This window comes from Manis javanica, chromosome 15 (genome assembly GCF_040802235.1).
Source record: "Manis javanica isolate MJ-LG chromosome 15, MJ_LKY, whole genome shotgun sequence".
Lineage (NCBI taxonomy): Eukaryota > Metazoa > Chordata > Mammalia > Pholidota > Manidae > Manis > Manis javanica.
Genome location: NC_133170.1, coordinates 28,395,655 through 28,418,782, shown reverse-complemented (window position 1 = coordinate 28,418,782; position 23,128 = coordinate 28,395,655). Strand labels below are relative to the sequence as shown.

The 23,128-nt window shown below is 40.1% G+C and overlaps 1 protein-coding gene across 1 annotated transcript in view; it reads right to left on the bottom strand.

Annotated features, from left to right (window-relative positions):
• Nucleotides 1–22,431, bottom strand: part of PARP11 (poly(ADP-ribose) polymerase family member 11) — a 42,518-nt gene extending 20,087 nt beyond the window's left edge. Inside the window, 1 exon segment of the mRNA XM_017670488.3 lies at nt 22,247–22,431. The gene's annotated coding sequence lies outside the window, so the exon portion shown is untranslated.
• Nucleotides 22,432–23,128: the final 697 nt, after the last annotated feature.

Below are 23,128 nucleotides of genomic sequence, written 5' to 3'. Positions count from 1 at the left end.
GACCACTGCAGTGAACATTCCTACGCCACTTCCAATTTTGTAAAATTCTTTGTCACTTTACATTATTTTCTTCATAACCCAAGGTGCAGAAGAACTTGTTCTTCTCCAGAAAAAAACCAAAGCACAGAAAATACCATTATTTTGTCTAGAACAGAGTTAGCTGTACAAAGTTTAAGAAACACCCAAAGCCCCACGAGTGTCAGTTCTTCCCTAAGCTGCTGACCCCACTGCCTCATTCTCAAATGGAGAAAGTTGCTCCTTCTCTCCTGTTGCAAAAGCTTTCTTTGATTGTTTTGCTTCACAGATGCTATAGGTTTTCTCCAAATGACTCAAATGATAAAAGGAAATCTTACACCTTCCCACCATAAGTTTTCCATCCAAAGAAAGGGCTATTCTGTATAATTAGCCTCAAAGAATAAGTCCAACTTAAATTTAATAACTTAAAAACACTATAACAATAATGGACCTAGGTAAGAGCACATTTATGGGCAATAAGATGAATGTGTTCAACTTGATTCTCATAGAGAAGGCAATTAATAAATGTTAGCTACATGAATTACAGTCACACTGCTCTGCCTTGAGTTTCCAGTTTTCAACTGGCAGATAAGGATTCTTCCTGTAGATCAGGCTGTAAAGAGAAAAAGCTAGTATAAAGTGGAAAAGCATTTTGTAAATTTTCAAGTGCAGTGGATATACTGATGGAACCTGTCCTTAATTCTATCCATTCTAAAGGGAATATTTACTTACAGGGCCTGGGAACAAGTTAGTCCAGATCATCAAACTGAAAGCCTATGTGGAAAGTGAGTTTAATGTCAAAATTTTAGTCTATAGGAGAAAAATAATGCTGCCTTCCAAATTGGCTAAAGCCTTCTGATAAGTTTTTTACAATAAACAAAATATATCTTTTTTTTTTTTTTGAGAGGGCATCTCTCATATTTATTGATCAAATGGTTGTTAACAACAATAAAGTTCAGTATAGGGGGGTCAACGCTCAATGTACAATCATTAATCCATCTCAAGCCTAATTCTCGTCAGTCTCCAATCTTCTGAAGCATAACGAACAAGTTCTTACATGGTGAATGAATTCTTACATAGTGAATAAATTCTTACATGGTGAACAGTACAAGGGCATTCATCACAGAAACTTTCGGTTTTGATCACGCATTATGACCTATAAACAATCAGGTCAAATATGAATGTTCGTTTGATTTTTGTACTTGATTTATATGTTGATCCCACATTTCTCCTATTATTATTATTATTTTTATTTTTAATAAAATGCTGAAGTGGTAGGTAGATGCAAGATAAAGGTAGAAAACATAGTTTAGTGCTGTAAGAAGGCAAATGTAGATGATCAGATGATCAGGTGTGTGCCTATGGACTAAGTATTAATCCAGGCTAGACAAGGGCAGCAAGACATACACGGATGCAGAAGATTTCTCTCAAAGCAGGGGGGGTGAGGTTCTGAGCCTCACCTCTGTTGATCCCCAAATTCTCACCTGATGGCCCCCCTGCGACTGTGCCTGTCTTAGGTTGTTCCTCCCTTGAGGAATCTTACCCGACTCTGGCTAACCAGTCATCTTCCGGGGCCATACAGGGAAATGTAAAGTTGGTAAGTGAGAGAGAAGCCATATTGTTTGCAAAGGTTAGCTTTTTACTTCTTTGCAGATTTATGCCCTGTGGCTTCTATGCCCAGCACTTGTCTCGAGGTATCTTTACCACCTGGAGGAATTATGATACTTGGTAAATTATATATGAGGCACGAATTCTATTTAAGGGTTGTAATTAGGAAGGAAGAAGAAAAGCTATAGATGTAGCATATGAAGGAAACATGGGAGGATTGATTATTTCTTTGACATATCTTCTTGTAGAGTACCTTAAGTATGTATAGGTTTTAAACTACTAACTAATTTGCACACACATATTAACATAATAGGAATACGGTGACATAAACAAAGCAAATCTATAATTACCATCCATCTCCAGTGAAGCCAAGAAAACCATTTAGGCACCCTAGGCATTTGTGAAAATTTATCTATGATATGATGGATATTGTCCAACTGTACTTGAACCATCAGACAAATTAAAGCAGCCCATTTCTGGGATCTGTTCACATCCCATATGTTCTTTTAACCATAGATAGTCTATAGTCATGAGATTTTGGAGTGCTACAACTTGCACCCCTCCCAACTCCTGGTTGAGTTCCAACAGTACAGATCCGGTCAAATTCGTTGTCTCACTGTATGCACATGCCAGCCTAGACATCTCCCTCTTCATTCTTATGGCAAGTCCAGGAGACGGTGGGCTGGATGCAGCCACAACCGCAGCATCGTCCGGATCCCTGTGGAGGCTTTTTGATGATCATCCCCCGGCACAAGTCCTCCAGAGAGTGCTGATGCCGGAAGCTCCTCCTCATATCCTATCTTAGTTCATTTTCTGGGTATCCAAGCTAGGCCTTGATCTTCTGCATAGAAACAAACAGACCCTTTGCCCACACTTTGACATGCCCTCTATACCACTGTGCAGAACTCTTTGGAGGTCAGCACACAGTAACTGCTTTTTTTTTTTTTTTTTTTTTAATTAAGAGAAAGGAATATTATCAGAAAAGAGTACCTCCATAGCTGATCATCTGACACCCTTTAAGTGATCAACATTAACGATATTTAAAGCATGCGTTGATCTTTGATTTACCAATAGTTTTATCCTGTTAAGGAGTAATCCCCCTTTTCTTTCTTTCTTTTTTTTTTTTTTTTTAATTTTTAATCTACACTTACATGAAGAATACTATGTTTACTATGCTCTCCCCTATATCAGGTCCCCCCTAACAACCACATTACAGTTATTGTCCCTCAGCTTAGCAAAATGTTGTAGAGTCACTACTTGTCCTCTCTGTGTTGTGCAGCCCACCCTCCCCTTTCTCCCTCCCCCCATGCATGCTAATCTTAATACCCCCCTTCTTCTTCCCCCCCCCCTTATCCCTCCCTGCCCACCCATCCTCCCCAGTTCCTTTCCCTTTGGTACCTGTTAGTCCATTTTTGGGTTCTGTAATTCTGCTGCTGTTTTGTTCCTTCAGTTTTTCCTTTGTTCCTATACTCCTCAGATGAGTGAAATCATTTGGTATTTCTCTTTCTCCGCTTGGCTTATTTCACTGAGCATAACTCTCCAGCTCCATCCATGTTGCTGCAAATGGTTGGATTTTTCCACTTCTTATGGCTGAGTAGTATTCCATTGTGTATATGTACCACATCTTCTTTATCCATTCATCTACCGATGGACATTTAGGTTGCTTCCAATTCTTGGCTATTGTAAATAGTGCTGCGATAAACATAGGAGTGCATCTGTCTTTCTCAAACTTGATTGCTGCGTTCTTAGGGTAAATTCCTAGGAGTGGAATTCCTGGGTCAAATGGTAGGTCTGTTTTGAGCATTTTGATGCACCTCCATACTGCTTTCCACAATGGTTGAACTAATTTACATTCCCACCAGCAGTGTAGGAGGGTTCCCCTTTCTCCACAGCCTCGCCAACATTTGTTGTTGTTTGTCTTTTGGATGGCAGCTATCCTTACTGGTGTGAGGTGATACCTCATTGTAGTTTTAATTTGCATTTCTCTGATAATTAGCGATGTGGAGCATCTTTTCATGTGTCTCTTGGCCATCTGTATTTCTTTTTTGGAGAACTGTCTGTTCAGTTCCTCTGCCCATTTTTTAATTGGGTTATTTGTTCTTTGTTTGTTGAGGCGTGTGAGCTCTTTATATATTCTGGACGTCAAGCCTTTATCGGATCTGTCATTTTCAAATATATTCTCCCATACTGTAGGGTTCCTTTTTGTTCTATTGATGGTGTCTTTCGCTGTACAGAAGCTTTTCAGCTTAATGTAGTCCCACTTGCTCATTTTTGCTGTTGTTTTCCTTGCCCGGGGAGATATGTTCAAGAAGAGATCACTCATGTTTATGTCTAAGAGGTTTTTGCCTATGTTTTTTTCCAAGAGTTTAATGGTTTCATGACTTACATTCAGGTCTTTGATCCATTTTGAGTTTACCTTTGTATATGGGGTTAGACAATGGTCCAGTTTCATTCTGCTACATGTAGCTGTCCAGTTTTGCCAGCACCATCTGTTGAAGAGACTGTCATTTTGCCATTGTATGTCCATGGCTCCTTTATCAAATATTAATTGACCATATATGTTTGGGTTAATTTCTGGGGTCTCTAATCTGTTCCACTGGTCTGTGGCTCTGTTCTTGTGCCAGTACCCAATTGTCTTGATTACTATGGCTTTGTAGTAGAGCTTGAAGTTGGGGAGTGAGATCCCCCCTACTTTATTCTTCTTTTTCAGGATTGCTTTGGCTATTCGGGGTCTTTGGTGTTTCCATATGAATTTTTGAATTATTTGTTCCAACTCATTGAAGAATGTTGCTGGTAATTTGAGAGGGATTGCATCAAATCTGTATATTGCTTTGGGCAGGATGGCCATTTTGACGATATTAATTCTTCCTAGCCATGCGCATGGGATGAGTTTCCATTTATTAGTGTCCCCTTTAATTTCTCTTAAGAGTGACTTGCAGTTTTCAGAGTATAAGTCTTTCACTTCTTTGGTTAGGTTTATTCCTAGGTATTTTATTCTTTTTGATGCAATGGTGAATGGAATTGTTTTCCTGATTTCTCTTTCTATTGATTCATTGTTAGTGTATAGGAAAGCTACAGATTTCTGTGTGTTAATTTTGTATCCTGCAACTTTGCTGTATTCCGATATCAGTTCTAGTAGTTTTGGAGTGGAGTCTTTAGTGTTTCTTATGTACAGTATCATATCATCTGCAAATAGTGACAGTTTAACTTCTTCTTTACCAATCTGGATTCCTTGTATTTCTTTGTTTTCTCTGATTGCCATGGCTAGGACCTCCAGTACTATGTTAAATAATAGTGGGGAGAGTGGACATCCCTGTCTGGTTCCCGATCTCAGAGGAAATGCTTTCAGCTTCTCGCTGTTCAGTATAATGCTGGCTGTGGGTTTATCATATATGGCCTTTATTATGTTGAGGTACTTGCCCTCTATTCCCATTTTGCTGAGAGTTTTTATCATGAATGGATGTTGAATTTTGTCAAATGCTTTTTCAGCATCTATGGAGATGATCATGTGGTTTTTGTCTTTCTTTTTGTTGATGTGGTGGATGATGTTGATGGATTTTTTAATGTTGTACCATCCTTGCATCCCTGGGATGAATCCCACTTGATCATGGTGTATGATCCTTTTGATACACTGTTGAATTCTGTTTGCTAATATTTTATTGAGTATTTTTGCATCTACATTCATCAGGGATATTGGTCTGTAATTTTCTTTTTTGGTGGGGTCTTTGCCTGTTTTTGGTATTAGGGTGATGTTGGCTTCATAGAATGAGTTTGGGAGTATTCCCTCTTCTTCTATTTTTTGGAACACTTTAAGGAGAATGGGTATTATGTCTTCTCTGTGTGTCTGATAAAATTCCGAGGTAAATCCGTCTGGCCCCGGGGTTTTGTTCTTGGGTAGTTTTTTGATTACCGTTTCAATTTCTTTGCTCGTAATTGGTTTGTTTAACTTTTGTGTTTCTTCCTTGGTCAGTCTTGGGAGGTTGTATTTTTCTAGGAAGTTGTCCATTTCTTCTAGGTTTTCCAGCTTGTTGGCATATAGGTTTTCATAGTAGTCTTTAATAATTCTTTGTATTTCTGTGGAGTCTGTCGTGATTTTTCCATTCTCATTTCTGATTATGTTGATTTGTGTTGATTCTCTTTTTCTCTTAATAAGTTGGGCTAGAGGCTTATCTATTTTGTTTATTTTCTCGAAGAACCAGCTCTTGGTTTCATTGATTTTTGCTATTGTTTTATTCTTCTCAATTTTGTTTATTTCTTCTCTGATCTTTGTTATGTCCCTCCTTCTGCTGACTTTAGGCCTCATTTGTTCTTCTTTTTCCAGTTTTGATAACTGTGATGTTAGACTATTCATTTGGGATTGTTCTTCCTTCTTCAACTGTGCCTGGATTGCTATATACTTTCCTCTTAAGACTGCTTTCGCTGCGTCCCACAGAAGTTGGGGCTTAGTGTTGTTGCTGTCATTTGTTTCTATATATTCCTTGATCTCTATTTTGATTTGTTCATTGATCCATTGATTATTTAGTAGCATGTTGTTAAGCCTCCATGTGTTTGTGAGCCTTTTTGTTTTCTTTGTAGAATTTATTTCTAGTTTTATACCTTTGTGGTCTGAAAAATTGGTTGGTAGAATTTCAATATTTTGGAATTTACTGAGGCTCTTTTTGTGAGTTAGTATGTGGTCTATTCTGGAGAATGTTCCATGTGCACTTGAGAAGAATGTATATCCTGTTGCTTTTGGATGTAGAGTTCTATAGATGTCTATTAGGTCCATCTGTTCTAGTGTGTTGTTCAGTGCCTGTGTGTCCTTACTTATTTTCTGCCCGGTAAATCTATCCTTTGGGGTGAGTGGTGTGTTGAAGTCTCCTAGAATGAATGCATTGCAGTCTATTTCCCTCTTTAGTTCTGTTAGTATTTGCTTCACATATGCTGGTGCTCCTGTATTGGGTGCATATATATTTAGAATGGTTATATCCTCTTGTTGGACTGAGCCCTTTATCATTATGTAGTGGCCTTCTTTATCTCTTGTTACTTTCTTTGTTTTGAAGTCTATTTTGTCTGATATTAGTACTGCAACCCCTGCTTTCTTCTCACTGTTGTTTGCCTGAAATATGTTTTTCCATCCCTTGACTTTTAGTCTATGCTTATCTTTGGGTTTAAGGTGAGTTTCTTGTAAGCAGCATATAGATGAGTCTTGCTTTTTTATCCATTCTATTACTCTATGTCTTTTGATTGGTGCATTAAGTGCATTTACATTTAGGGTGACTATTGAGAGATATGTACTTATTGCCATTTCAGGCTTTAGATTCGTGGTTACCAAAGGTTCAAGGTTAGCTTCTTTAGTATCTTACCGCCTAACTTAGCTCGCTTATTGAGCTGTTATATACACTGTCTGGAGATTCTTTTCTTCTCTCCCTTCTTATTCCTCCTCCTCCATTCTTCATATGTTGTGTGTTTTGTTCTGTGCTCTTTTTAGGGGTGCTCCCATCTAGAGCAGTCCCTGTAGGATGCCCTGTAGAGGTGGTTTGTGGGAAGCAAATTCCCTCAGCTTTTGCTTGTCTGGGAATTGTTTGATCCCACCATCATATTTAAATGATAGTCGTGTTGGATACAGTATCCTTGGTTCAAGGCCCTTCTGTTTCATTGCATTAAGTATATCATGCCATTCTCTTCTGGCCTGTAGGGTTTCTGTTGAGAAGTCTGATGTTAGCCTGATTGGTTTTCCTTTATAGGTGACCTTTTTCTCTCTAGCTGCCTTTAAAACTCTTTCCTTGTCCTTGATCCTTGCCATTTTAATTACTATGTGTCTTGGTGTTGTCCTCCTTGGATCCTTTCTGTTGGGGGTTCTGTGTAATTCCATGGTCTGTTCGATTATTTCCTCCCCCAGTTTGGGGAAGTTTTCAGCAATTATTTCTTCAAAGACACTTTCTATCCCTTTTCCTCTTTCTTCCTCTTCTGGTATCCCTATAATATGAATGTTATTCCTTTTGTATTGGTCACATATTTCTCTTAGTGTTGTTTCATTCCTGGAGATCCTTTTATCTCTCTCTATGTCAGCTTCTATACGTTCCTGTTCTCTGGCTTCTATTCCTTCAATGGCCTCTTGCATCTTATCCATTCTGCTTATAAATCCTTCCAGGGATTGTTTCACTTCTGTGATCTCTTTCCTGACATCTGTGATCTCCTTCCGGACTTCATCCCACTGCTCTTGCATTTTTCTCTGCATCTCATCCCATTGCTCTTGCATTTTTCTCTGCATCTCTGTCTGCATGTTCATGATTTTTATTTTGAATTCTTTTTCAGGAGGACTAGTTAGGTCTGTCTCCTTCTCAGGTGTTGTCTCTGTGATCTTTGTCTGCCTGTAGTTTTGCCTTTTCATGGTGATAGAGATAGTTTGCAGAGCTGGTGGTACAAGTGACCGCTGGAAGAGCTTCCCTTCTTGTTGGATTGTAGCCTTTTCCTGGGAGAATAGCGACCTCTAGTTGCTTGTGCTGGGCAGCTGTGCACAGACAGGGCTTCTGCTTCCTGCCCAGTTGCTTTGGGGTTTATCTCCGCTGTTGCTGTGGGCTTGGCCTGGCTGGGGCTGTTCCTCCAAAATGGTGGAGCCCTGTTGGAGGGAGAGCGGCCAGGAGGCTATTTATCTCTGTAAGGGGCCTCTGTGCTCCCTGCTGCCCAGGGGTTTAGAGGGCCCAGAGATCCCCAGATTCCCTGCCTCTGGTCTAAGTGACCTGTCCTGCCCCTTTAAGACTTCCAAAAAGCACTCCCCTTCGCAAGGCGCTGGGTTCTTGCAGGTGTGGATGTGGTCTGGATGTTGTCCTGTGTCTCTATTTTAGGAAGATTTTTCTTTGTTATATTTTCATAGCTCTATGTGTTTTTGGGAGGAGATTTCCACTGCTCTACTCACGCCGCCATCCTGGCTCCGCCCCCCAAAATATATCTTTTATTAGTATAAACATAATTACCTTGAGGAAATCATATTTGGTAATGAAAACTTCCTTGTCTTTTATAAAAAGATCTACAACCTAATATTAAAAGTTTAGAAATAGGGTGGAATTGCAGGAATGACAGAGTAAGGAACTCAGTGGAACTTCTCACCAGCAAAACCACATTTTAACAAGTGAAGATCATTTTAAAAAACAAAACAAAACCAAAAAATTACATTTAAAGTTTCTGGAAATTGTCCTAAGGGCATACAACAAATGGAGAAACATTTATCCAAGAAAATCTACTAAATCTCAGAATAGGCAAGAGCGTGCAGCATTTCAGCCAGGATCTGCTCCATTACCCCAATTCTGCCAGCTCTGTGTTCTAGAAGCTCTACTTCAGGCATATGTAGACAAGACAACAGGGTTTCCCTTTCCCTCATCTCCCAGTTTGGGGCTAGTGTCACTCTGGTAAGGGTGGGCAGCTGATGCGCTCATCCCGTTTATCCTAGAGATGCAGAAGGTCTATTCTGGGCCAGCAACATAAAGGATTGGTTTCCATTCCTCCCCACTCATTTGGTAGAAGCTCTACTCCAGGCCCCAAAGGCTAAGAATAAAGGCCCTGATTGCTACAACCCAAGTTTGCTCAGAGAGTAGAAGTTTCATGTTAGGAGGAGTAAGTCAAGAAGACTTGTGCCACCACCCCTCCCACCCAGTGCCCACTTAAAGAGTGGGTGTCACTCTGAGAAAAGTGGGCTCCCATCCCCAGCCCCAGGTGCAGTAGCACAGGAGTTTTACAGCAGGGGAAAGATACACCATAAAGACAAAGAGCTCTACATCTCTGCCTGAAGGAACTGACTTTATTTGGAACAGAAAGTAGAGAACCTCATGCTTAAGAACATTAAACAAGAAAATGGAAATATTGATGAAAAGCAATTAAGAAAAGGCTCAAAGCTCTGAACACAAGCAGAATGGCAGAGTAGGGAGGAATTTCATACAGAGAACTAGGACAGCCAAGAAGAGCCCTCCTGGTATTATGGTCAACCATGGGAGTCAGGAAAGCTGTTCACCAGCACTAGGCTGTATCTGCCCAGAAATGAACAGAGCTGGTCATGGGGCAGACTTTAAAACATTTCCTAAGCTGCATAAGATCCATCAAGGCCTCACTGGCACAAAGGGCTCAAACACAACCTCTGACCAAACAATGACTGAACAATAAACAAACAACTGAAAATGTCCCCTTTCTCCACGAATCTTACTTTTATAAAAGCAAAACAAAACAGAACAAAACAAGACAGTTGTCAATATGTTTGTGGGTCTATTTCTGGACTCTATTCTCTTCTAATAATTATTTTCTCTATCTACTACACTGTTTTGATCACTATCTTTTTTTCAGTAATGTTTTATAGTTTTCAGCGTACAGATCTTACACATAATTTATGCAAGATTCTTGCCTAAGCAGTCCACTTTTTTTATTAGACTCCCCCCTTCACCAAATCCCCCCCACAAACCCCATTACAGTCACTGTCCATCAGTGTAGTAAGATGCTGCAGAATCACTACTTGTCTTCTCTGTGTTGCACAGCCCTCCCTTTGTGCCCCCCTCCACATTATACATGCTAATCGTAATGCCTCCTTTCTTTTCCCCCACCCTTATCCCTCCCTTCCCACCCATCCTCCCCAGACACTTTCCCTTTGGTAACTGTTAGTCCATTTGTGGGTTCTCTGATTCTGCTGCTGTTTTGTTCCTTCAGTTTTTCTTTGTTCTTATACTCCACAGATGAGTGAAATCATTTGGTACTTGTCTTTCTCCACCTGGCTTATTTCACTGAGCATAAAACCCTCTAGCTCGGTCCATGTTGTTGCAAATGGTGGGATTTGTTTTCTTTTTATGGCTGAATAATATTCCATTGTGTGTATGTCCCACATCTTCTTTATCCATTCATCTACTGATGGACACTTAGGTTGCTTCCATTTCTTGGCTATTGTAAATAGTGCTGCGATAAACATAGGAGAGCATCTGTCCTTTTCAAACTGGGCTGCTGCATCCTTAGGGTAAATTCCTAGAAGTGGAATTCCTGGGTCAAATTATATTTCTATTTTGAGCTTTTTGAGGAACCTCCATACTGTTTTCCACAATGGTTGAACTAATTTACATTCCCACCAACAGTGTAGGAGGGTTCCCCTTTCTCCACAACCTCCCCAACATTTGTTGTTGTTTGTCGTAAGCAGTCCCCTTTCTGATACAATTGTAAATGGAATTCCATTTTAATTTCAGTTTGATTGCCTATTGCCAATAGTTTAGAAATACTTGACTTTTGTATATGGATCCTGTATTCAGCAACCTTACTAAACTAATTATTTCTATGAGTTTTTGGCCATTCCACCAGATTTTCTATATAGGCATTAGATAGATAAATAAGATAGACAGACAGATAGATAGATAGATGGCTTTATTTCTTTTTTCTAGCACATAGATGCCCTTTCTTTATTTTCCATGCCTTCTTTTTCTTGCCTTATTGCACTGGTTATAATCTCTAATACAATATTGAATAAAGAACGGACATCAATTCCTTGTTCCTAATGTTGGTGAGAAAGTCTCCAGTCTTTTGCTTTTAAGTTTGATGTAAGGTGTAGGTATTTTGTAGATGCCCCTTGTCAGAGGTCCCCAAGATCACCCTCAGACTCACAAGAGAAGGACTCACAGGATTCAAAAGTTGTTCTACTCATGATTACAGTTTATTACAGTAAAAACATACAGAATAAAGGGAATAAAATAAAAGTAAACAAAATAAAGCACATGGGATAAAGTCTGGAGAAAACCATGTGCAAGCCTCCAAATGTCTTTTCCCAGTGAAGTCACAGAGGACACATTTAATTCTCCCAGCAACCATGTGTGGCAACAACTGAAAAATGTTGCAAACCAGGGATGCTCACCTGAGCCCAGGTGTTCAGGGTTTTATTGGGATCTAGTCATGGAAGCATATAACATCTGTATGACTAAACATCAGTTGCTAAATTCCAGACCTCCAGAGGGGAAGCAAGTGTTCACCATAAATCACACTGCTAGTATAACATAACTGGACAACTAGTATAGCATAGCTCCAGATTTCAAACATGCAAATAAACCCATTCTAAGAGCTCAGTTCTCTGGAATTAGGCAAAGTACATCCTTGGAAACAGGCCTTTCTTGAGAATATACATGGCTTGAGCAACCCAGGCCTACTGGGCTAACCCCTTTCCACATATCCCTTATCAATTAAGCAAGTTCTCTTCTTTTTCTAGGTTGCTGTGTTTTTATCAGGACTAAATACTGGATTTTTTCAAAGAGTTTTTCTGCATGCACTGAAATGATCATATGGTTTTCATTTTAGTTTATAAGTAAATTGTATAGATAGTTCAAATATTAAACTAACCTTGACTTTTGAGGGTAAACATCATCTGGTAATGATGCATTAATCTTCTTATATATTGTTAGATTCAATTTGCTAAAATTTGTTAAGAATTTTTGCATCTCTGTCCATTAGAGATATTGGGCTATAGTTTTCTTGTAACATCTCTGACTGTTTTTGCTATCTGGGAAATGACAGCCTCACAAAATGAGTTGTGTAGTAGTACCCTCTCTTTAAATTTTTACCTTTTCTTCAATTTCCTGAAAGACTGTGCAGAACATTTCTTCCTTAAATGTTTGTTAGAATTCATGAGTAAAACATATGAACCTGGATTTTCTGTCAGTAAGGCTTTTTCTACAAATTTAAATTATTTGATAGATATTGGGCTGTTATTTCTTCTTGAGGGAGCTTTGAGAGTTTGTCTTAGAGAGAAGACGTCCGTTTCATCTAGGTTCTCAAATTGATTGACAGTTATTCATAACATTCCTTTATTCTTAAATGTTTGCCAAATATGTAGTGACATTTTGTCTCTCATTCTCAATATCGGTCATTTATATTTTCTTTTTCTCCTGATCTGTCTGGCTAGAGGTTTATTGATTGTACTGATATTTCCCAAAAAATTCAATGTTTGGTTTAATTGATTATCTGTTTCCATTTAGTGATTTCCACTCGAAACTTTATTTCCTTGTTTCTGCTTGAGTTTAATATGCTCTTCTTTTTCTAGTTTTGTAAAGAGGAAGCTGTGCTCACTGATTTGTGACATTTCTTCTTTTCTAATACAGGCATCGATTCACAAATTCCCAAGTAATGTTTTAGCAGCATACCACAAATTCATGTATTTTCATACTCTCTATTTTCCCTTTTTCTTTGACCAATGAGTTATTTTATAATCATTATTTATTTATCAAATGCTTGAGGATTTTTCAGATGTCAATTTAAATTAAATTGAATTTTAATTTAATTCCATTTTGATCAGATAACATACTTTAGATGACTTAAATTCTTGGAAATATATTGAGACTTATTTTATGGCCCTGGACTTGACCCATCCTGTTAAATGTTAATCTCTGTGTAGTCGGAAAAAAATTGTATTCAGTTGTTGTTGGGTGTAATGGTCAATAAATGTGAATTAGGTCAAGTTGGTTGACAGTGTTGTTTGTACAAGTCTTCTATGTCCTTGGTCATTTCTATCTACTTATTCTGTCAATTATTTAGACAGGAATATTAAAATCTCCAACTATAATGGGATTTGTCTATTCCTCCTTACAGTTCTATTAGTTTTGCTTCATGTATTTTGAAGCTCTATTATTTGGCATATCAATGTTTAGGATTATTACTGATTAACTAACATCTTTATCATTAAGAAATGATATCCTTTATCCTGGTAATATCATTATCTCGCAAATCTACTTTAATATTAATATACCACTTAAGCTTTCTCTTGATAAGTGTTAGCACTGTCTATCTCTTTTCATTTAATTTCATCCTATTTGTGTCTTTACATTCAAAGTGCATTTCTTGCAGACAACCTACAGTTGGGTCTTGCTTTTTAAGCCAATCTGACAATCTGCCTTCTAATTGGGGTGTTTGGAATATTTATTTTGGTTGATTATTGACATGGTTAGGTTTAAGTTTATCATCTTATCTTTTTACTTGTCCCAACTGTTATTTGTTCCCTTTTGGATTGAATACTTTCAGGGTTCCATTTTTTCTCCTTTGGTGGTTTACTAACTGTATGTAATTCTTTGTCCACACATACTACGTTTATTTCTTCATTTCCTATGTACTCTAAAACCCACTCTAATTTAGCTTTTCTAGCTTCTGGCACAGTATCTCCTGTTTCATCACCAAAAAAAAAAGAGGGGAGCCCTTGCTAGGATATCCAGTGAATTCCACATTGCTAAATCCTACGCACTTTTAGCAGTCTTCATCTTACTTGACCTCTCAGTAACATTCCACAGTTTACTATTGGTCCTGAATCTCTTTTCTTGGTTTCTATGAAATCATACCCTCCAAACTATTTTAGATTATTGGCTATAAATTCTCAAACGTTTTTGCACCCTGACTTCCATTCAGCCTGTAACTTTTAGGGACTCTTACGTGCAGTCCTAGCCCCTTTTCCTGTCCTTCTCAGCATCTTCAAAACATGGTCCTCAAGAATTATGAAGTAGATCACAGGCATTTTCACAGGAAAAAGTAATGAAAGAAATTTGTTCATACACATTCTGCAAAGTTGAAATTTAAGAGTAATAATGATTCACATGAAAATCCCTTTATTTTCTTTAAAGTTACCAACTTGCTATAATATCTCATTATGTTCAATCTGTGTTGATCAGTTCCTATCAGCTAGTGTTCAGCAAATTAGATGGTGTAAAGCCACGTAAATTTTCAAAGCCTCAAATCAATTTGCTTTGTTGATAGGCATACAGAAGAGACCAAGACTAAAGAGGCATTCTTCAGCTGTAACAACTATAAACGTCTCAATACTGCTGAGAGCTCTCAATCTGAATTTAATGCCCAATTTAATTGTGAGAAAAAACAAGCTATTAACAAAATGTCTTTATTCAATGACTCTGTTGGAAGTCACATAATACTAATGGCACATGTACGGAAGAGCAATTATTATCACGTGAGTTTTTCAGCATATATTTTGTTTTAAAATTGAACAAATTACTTGTGGATAAAATACATGAATTAGTTCTTACAGTATATATACTATGTAATGAGGTAGAAGTACTCAACTTCTGGTTCTGCTTCTCAATGAAACTCATAGTACAAGGGATGACAGTTTTCATTTAGACAATGGTACTTTTGCAAGCTGTGACATAGGTTGAAAAGGTATGACACATTCAAAACTGACTAGCACAAGCTGCACATATAGCAAAAAAAGGTGTTGCTGTATTACTAAAAGATATTTTAAACATATGGAACAGTTAAAAGCCAACAATATGCCTCCTGATTGCGGCTGAGTGTTGAAGGAAAGAATGAAAATTGAGCATCAGCAAATCTTGACTACTCAGAGTATGTGCTTTCAGCTGTTGTGGGAAGAAATGGCAGGGTTTGCAAGATCACTCCTTCCATTCAGGTTTATTGGGTGCCAAGGAAAAAAGTGCTGACAGGAGTTTCTGAAAGGAGGAATGAAATAAAAACATTCCTTCATGAGGCTGATAATATCAATAGTCATTCAGGATTTAAAGAGGCCCGTGTAAGCGCAGACCTGAAATATATTCAGAATCTTAAATAACCTGAACCTACTACTTCAAAGCCAAAATACTCTAATTTTTAATACTGATAGTAAGATATGAGAGTTTCCAGTTATCAAACTATGCTGCAAATGGCTTAGTTGCTAGGATGTGATTCCTCCCGAGAATCTGATGGTTTTCTTTACTCCTCAGAGAGTGACACTGATGTTATTACTGTAGATATACAAAGAACACATGCAAATGTTACAACAAAACATGAACAGATACTTTCCAGAGACTGAAGCAATCGAAGAATGACTACCAATCCATTTGCTGCTACCTTCTAAACATGCAGTCTGGTTGAAACATTTGCTCCCATATTATTTAGCATTGTAAGTGTGTCAATTTGGCAACTGATAGAACACTAGGAATAGTCTTTAGAGAGAAATCTTCTTATAACTTCTCAGTCTGTGTTTGATCCTTGGTATTCTGAAACACTTGAGAGAGCCAGCAAACACCAGTTGCAAATCTTGACAATCTATAATTATAGCATGGGATTTCCTACTTCAATAGAAATGTAAAGTAAAAAAAAAGCACCTGGCTCTAAGTTACATCTCAAGCTATTTATCAACAAGTTAGATAGATATAAAAATATCCTTTTAAATAGTACAAAATGGCAATCTGCATGGGTGCTGAAAGTTTAAGAAACTCTGTCCTAGGGATCTCACTCCCTCCCACAATTTTAAAAGCCATCTATACAGGCTGAGGCTGAAACTACAATTTCCGGCCCAGCCTTCTCTGTGCTCCAGATTTCCCTATTCAATTCCTCTTTGAATTTATTACTTGACTGTTTCATAGACACATTAGACCTGTAATAGGCCCCAAACCAAACTTCTAATCTTTAATGTCTTCCCCTTTCCCGATCTTCCCATCTCAGTGGAGATGTCTTCTCCCGGTTGCCCTTGTCAGAAACCTAGCATTCACCAAAGTGCATTTTGAACTGATCCACCTCTCTCCGCTAGTACCCACTTAGTCCAAGTCACCTCTACCTCCCCCTGGGCTACCTAGAACTTCCAAGTGGTCTTCCAACAGCCCTTCTGATGCCCTTCTGTATCAGTTTTCAATTGCTGCTGGAACAAATTACCACAAACTTAGTGGCTTAAAACAGTACAAATTTATTATCCAATAGTTCTGTTTAAGTCTGACATGGGTCTCACTGTGCGGAAATCAAGCTGGGGTTGATTTCTTTCTCAAGACTATTGGGGGATCTCCTTCCTTGGCCTTTCCAGCTTCTGGAAGCTGCCCACATCCTGCCTCGGGGCCCCTTACTTCATCACCAAAGCCTGCAGTACTGTATCTCTTCAACTACTGTTCCTTAGTCCGCTCCCTTTGACCCACTTCTTTGGTCTCCTTCCACTTTTAAGTACCCTCGTGATTAAGTACCTCGTGATACTAGGTCCAACTGGATAATCCAAGATACTCTCCCTAGTTCAAGGTCAGCTGGTTAGCTACCTCAATTCCCCTTTACTATGTAACACCACACTGATTCACAGTTTCTGGGCACTAGGATGTGGGTATCTCTGGAAGCCATGGTTCTGCCAACTGCACTCTCTAAAACGGCTCATTTTCCACACAGCAGCTGGAGTGGTCATTTTTAAAACGCAAATGTTCACATCACTTCCTATATAAAATCCTTCAATGGCTTTCCGCTCCTCAAAAGATGAAGTTCAAAATCTTAAACATGTGCCACAAAGCCATGCATGGCGGTTTCTACCTACCTACTGGCCTCATCTTCTGGTTCACTGTGTTCCAGCCACACATGGCTTCTCTCTGTTCCTCCAACACCACGCTCCTTTATGCCGTGGGGTCTCCACTCATATGGCTTCTGCTGCCTGATCAGCCCTCCTTGCCTCCCATCCAACCTCAACCTGGCCAACTCTCACTCAATCCTTCAGACCTGTGTAAAAGTGACTCTGTAAAAGTGGTGGCCTTACCTGATTTCCCAGTCTAGGCCTAGCTCCTCCTATTATATGCTGTCACTGCACTCTTTCCTTTCCGAGCTGTTACTACAATTGGAGTTAAATGTTATCTGTGTAATTACTGGCTTAATGTTGGCCTCCCTGTACAGTCTGCAAGCCCACAAGGGCAGGGGCCACTGTAAGCCCTGGGACTTAGCACCGACTGGCTTACAGTGGTGCTTAATAAATAAATGACTGCCATCAGACATTATTTCAAACACAGGTCTAACTGTTGGCAGGTAAGTTGCATAAGCTAAAGACCTCTAACCATTCTGATTGTGCATTTTAGGCCAGGTAGGTCACCCTAAGCATCTGATCTCAACCCATCCTTCAGACCTCTGTTACAAACATATGCCTCCACCCTGTACCTCGAACCCGGTTTTTCTCCCTGATACTGAAACCCATCAGACTCATTTCCTTGTCCTGACGCTGCGTCTGCCATGCCAGTCCTGTGGAGGATTGCTTCTCTACTCTTGCTCAGGTGTTGCACCACTAGAAAAAGTTCTAAAATCAAGGGAGTTGGTGTCACACAAAGGTCATGATTTCCTACAACTCGGGAATCCTTCCTTTTCTCTGACTCCCTGTGCCTTTCTTCACAGGTCTTTTTCTACTCATTTTAAATCCTATATCCTAAGTTAGACTGGAAAGAGCATATATCCTGAGCCACAAAGATCTACACTTAAATCTGGTTCCATCCTTATTTAGAAAGTTCACCAAACTTTTAGCTTTAGTAACATCACTAAAAAAATAAAAAAAGAGGATAGTAATGTATTAATTCCTACCTCACAGAGGTATTAGATATCCCAAGTGTGGGCATACTCTGTTAGGACCGTCCCAGCCACCAAACACTGGCACGTCACGCGCTTTACTAACTCCACTGTTAGAACAATTTTATTGTTCTACAAAGAATGCCAAGACAATGAAGGCATCAGTATGTGAACCCCGGATTCTGTGCTGACCCTAGGAACACATCTCCACAGACATCAAGCTCTTACAGATGTTTTATTTCTGGGAACACGTCCTACCTCCATCCTCCCGGAAGCCTGAGGGTGTCGATAACAGACACCACCTGACTCAGCAGAGAGATTACATAGACACCGGTCACCACCGCCTACAACCCCTCCGCCCTCATCTCGGAAGGTGCTGAGAACACACTGAGACTTTGTACAGCAATAAGCGCCTTCTCCGCTTCACTCCTCTGTCCCATCTGCGCTTGCCGCTCCTTCACTTCTGGGGACTTTGGCCATTTTGCTTCCTTAGACTTCCCCAGACCATGTCTGTAGCTCAAACACCTGACTTCAACAAACCCACAAACCCCCGATACCCACTGGTATCACTTTCTCCCCCCAAACTATATGGCAAGGCCTCTGAGGGCCAGGCTGATTTGATCCATGTTCGCAGTGTCCCCCGTCTCCGCCCTACTGTCTAGAGTGGTGTTTCATGCAGCAGATACTAATTATTCGTTGGCTGAATTATGACTGAGTTTGGCTTAGACCTACTAACTTTGAACTATCAGAGCAACAATCAGTTGCTGATCACCCAACTCAGAGAAGGGTTCAGGACTAAAGGTGTACATTTGGCAGGCATATTCACTACACTTCAGTGATATCTGAAGCGTTGGAGCTCATCAAGAAAAGATGTACAACATTTCAGGGGTAGAAGAAGGCAGTGAAGCTAAGTCGAGATTATGATCCAAAGATAAACCATGGAAAGAAATCCAAAGGAGTACAGTCTCAGGAAAATGAAAAAAGAGATTTGTGAAACACTGCTAATGGCATCAATGTTATAGAAAGACATAAGAGGTGTAAAGGTTGTCATTGCAAATGGTGAGTTGAAAGTTCTTGGTGATCAGCTAGTAAGTAAGGTGTCAGGCACAGAAGTGGAGTTGAAGGAGTGAGGTATGAGTAAGAATGCGAAAGTGTAGACTAATCTTCCAAGAAGGTTAACAGGAAAAAAGAGAATCACTGTGCCAAGGGAGCCTGGAGGCAGCTGTGAATACAGAGTAACAGAGGACAGGGTGGCTCAGCAGGTCAAGCATGGTGCCAATATATAAATGTTACCACTGGACCACCAAGCAACAGAAGGGTCTGAAAGAGGACTCAGGAGCTAATAGAATCCTGTTGCTGACTCACCTACGTGACATTGGGAAAAGCATTTTCTCCTCCTTTAGTAACTCTTCAGATTATTCTAATGGTTTGAGTTAATAAATGGAAAGGAACTATGGAAGAGTTCATCATGGAAAGTAAGGTCATGTTACTGCAATAGATGGTTTGTGATCTCAAACAGATGGGTAATAATGATCTACTTATTCCAATCCCAGCAAAGAGGGATGAGACAACAGAGAGACAGGAAAAGGCAAGATAAAGGCAGGGTACACAGTCAAGGCAGCAATGGTAGCCCGCACAACTCCTTTCTACAGACTTTGCCATTTTCTTAAACTGGGGAAAGGTCAGACAAGGGCTGCGTCCCGCAGGTGGATGGAGAACTGCCCATATCAGAACTGAAGGTGCCTGGTGCTTCTGTCAGTCTGGGCTGCCTTGGCAGGGACATTATGCTTACCCCAACATGCCTAGCCAGTGAAAACCTTGAGCAGAATCATCACTGATTTCATGACTGTCTTGAAAAATATAATAAAACTGTGTACTGAGATAAAATTTATTTATAACTCCTTGGTTATCCCGTTTTGGGTCACCTCTGCTCCCACAAAGCAATGTTGCAAGCTCAGTGGTGATTTTCCACACCAAATCATGTCATGGACACTTTCACTTGGAAGGGGAAGCTGCTTCTGAGTACAGCCAGGCCCAGCTTCAATGTGCTAATTCCTCAAAATACTTGTGAAGGGGATACAGTATCACACAGAAGGTATATTGCAATAGGAGGTATATTTGCAGATTATAGGTGGCATATTAAGGTCATGAATGCTACCAGAAATAGGGAGAAGCTAGGCAGAAATCTTTAATTAAAGCGGCTCAGAATGCCCTTCCTTCACAATGCAGAACTTATTCTCTCATTCAATGGAAAGAAATGGTGAATAATTATTTAAATTGGTGGGTAATGCAAAAGTCACCTGCATTTATCTTCAGGATGCATTGTGGATTTTTGTTTTTAAATCTTCCCAATTTTGTTTGGCTTAGGGTAACAAAAATTGACTTATTCCATGAGCACAGCTGGACTATCCAGATGTCTCCTCTATTAAAAGAAACTAACAGGTCAATGGAGAAACCTACATGAAGAATGTCACAGTATTTTAAAAAATTAAACTGTCCATATTGACAGGATTCATAGGCTCATAGGAAGAAAAACAGTATCAGTAAGAAAACACAGCACTGAGACACATTAGGGTGGCAGGAGAATAAGGGTTGAAAGAAGAATATGGGATTTTTATGTGGAAGCTTCAGCACTACCAAGAAAAGTCAGTCAGTCTGCTCCACTGAAATCAAGCAACATTGTTAGAAAAACTTCAGAGAAAACAGCATTTCTTATAAAGAAATGAGATAACAATGTAACAAACCAAATATATGAGTCATTAATGACTTTATAACCCTCACAAACATACATATGATACAATAGCAAATGCTGATGTGTATGTGACACCAAAGGGAGATGAGCATTGGTGCAAAGGACTCTCTCTAGTACTAATCCAATCACCTTTGTTAATTCAAAAATATTTACTGAGTGCCTACTATGTACCATGTGCTGTTTGTTCTCTAGTCTGCCATAATAAACAACAGACAAAAATCCCTGCCCATATGGAGCGTACAACATAGTAAAAAACTTAAAACATGTGATTTAGAGCACGACATGTACTTGGGTGACTAAAAGGTTTGTTTTGGAGAAATCAAGATGAAAAGGACTGCTAATAAAAATTGATACATACACATATATAATGATATAAAAGGAAGACTGTGATGACAGTCTGAATATATAAGCAGAGAGCACATTCTCATAACTCAAAATTATTTTTGACAAAATCAAATACCAGCAATTACTTACTTTCCTCTGATGTGGCCTGATATTACAGTATTCATGTTTGAATAAAAAACAACAAAAACAAACCCTAGACAATGACCATCAGTACATGGTGGACTGGGATGGAACCACAATGTGCGACCAACAAATGCAGATTAACGGCCTTGTTTCCACTGGATGAAAACTGAAAATGTAACAGAATAAACTGATAAGCTCTTTTATCAGTTCACTGGAAATGTATTCCGGGGAGGGAAAAAAGAAAAGCAGCACTGATTACAGCAAAGGAGTGGTTGCAAGTGGGAAACAGGGTCATGAAGTAAATGTAGGCAGTGATCTCTGCGTATGGGGTAGTTTCCTCTATTTAGTCAATTTGCTGAAATATGATTCTGCCATTATTTTCAGTCAACTCACAAGGTGTAAACAGTGTACATCTGCCCTGTTACCAGGCGATTTCAACTCTGGTAAGAGATGAGTGGAATACTCTTGGCAAGTAGATTCCACCGTGAGAAGGCTGCACATGAAATAAACAAATGTATAAAAGCATAGCAGACAAAATACATGCAGACAGAATGCGAATACAGAAGACAAACGAGGGAAACAAGACGCAGCTGAAACGTTCCAGGTCATCAGTTCTGTCCACTGGAAAAAGAAATTCTAAGAACTTCACGATCTAAAGGCTTCGAATATACACCTGGTCTCCCAAGTATTAAATGGCTGTCCACCAGGGAGGGACAAGGAGTAATGACGGTTCCTCCGAGGCCCATTCAAGACACAGGGGTCGAATCCCCAAGCTTCAGATGGGGCGGACTGGCAAGTACACCGGAGGCAAAAGAAGAGTACAGGTTCAAAGCCCAGTGACTCCAATTAGAAAGCAAAACACAAAATTAAAAAAAAAAACGGTGAAGGGAGGCCGGCGGAGAAACCACATCAAGTAAAATAATAACAATTGTAATAGGAAAGCAATACCGAATCGAGCCATCTCCAACACGCAAAAAGCCAGAGACTGTAAAAGCCTCAAGGGCTGGATCTTCAGGCTCCCGGAACTCAACACCCAGCCTAGCGCGGGTGAGTGGGAGCAGTTCGCGGGAACCCCCTCTCCCACCGGCCCCGCCCATTGGGTCCGCCCCGTCCCGCCCGGCTACTCACTGGATTCGCTTCCCACATAACGGTGGTGAAATCGGGCGGAGAGAGCCTGGGGGAAGGGGCTAACCGCTGGGCCGAGGTGCTGGTTTTTTTCTCGATGGTCGCAGGAGAAATCGGATGGAGCGGCAACCTTTACGCTGGCCTTCCTTCTCCCCCTCCCGGTCACAAGCCAGCGTCTTCGGACCACCGAACCTCACGACTTCCGCTCGAAACCAGCCAACCAGCGCTGGCCCCGCCCCTCCCCGGAAGCTCGCCCCGCCTCTGTCGCTCCCTAACGTGCTCCGCGGGAGGCTCGCAATGGGCGGGGCTTGCTGTTACAATGGAGTTTAAAGGGCCTACGGTTCAAAGGCCCTTCCAGTGCTCAACCCCCAGTGCAGCATCCCCACCCATGGCTGGGAGGATTTCCTCCGATATACCGATCACCATATGGTGAGTGTAGTGGCCAAGAGCGGCAGACTTGGGAATTAATCCCAGCGGGGCCGACAGCACTTGGGACAAATTTCACAATCTGACTTTCAGTTTTCTCATCCTCAGAATGGAGATCATAATAGCAGCTATCCAGGGGTGTAGTGAGGTTATTGAAAGCACTTAGCACAGTATTTTGCATACAGTAAGAGCTCAATAAGTGACAGTTACCTGCCAGACACTGTGCTGGGTTTTGGAGTGAACAAGACACTCATATGCCTTCACGGAGCTTAGAGGCTTGAGAGAAAACAACGACAAAAAAAGGAATTTAGATAAATGAAAAAGAACAGTATGGTTTATAGGTAGCGTGGCAAGTACAGGGTTCCCTGAGAGCATGCTTACCTAGGAGAGAGTATCTGCTTTCCCTGTCCCCTTTAAGAGGCTTAAGCTAAGACGTCAAGGATGTACTCATATTGAAGT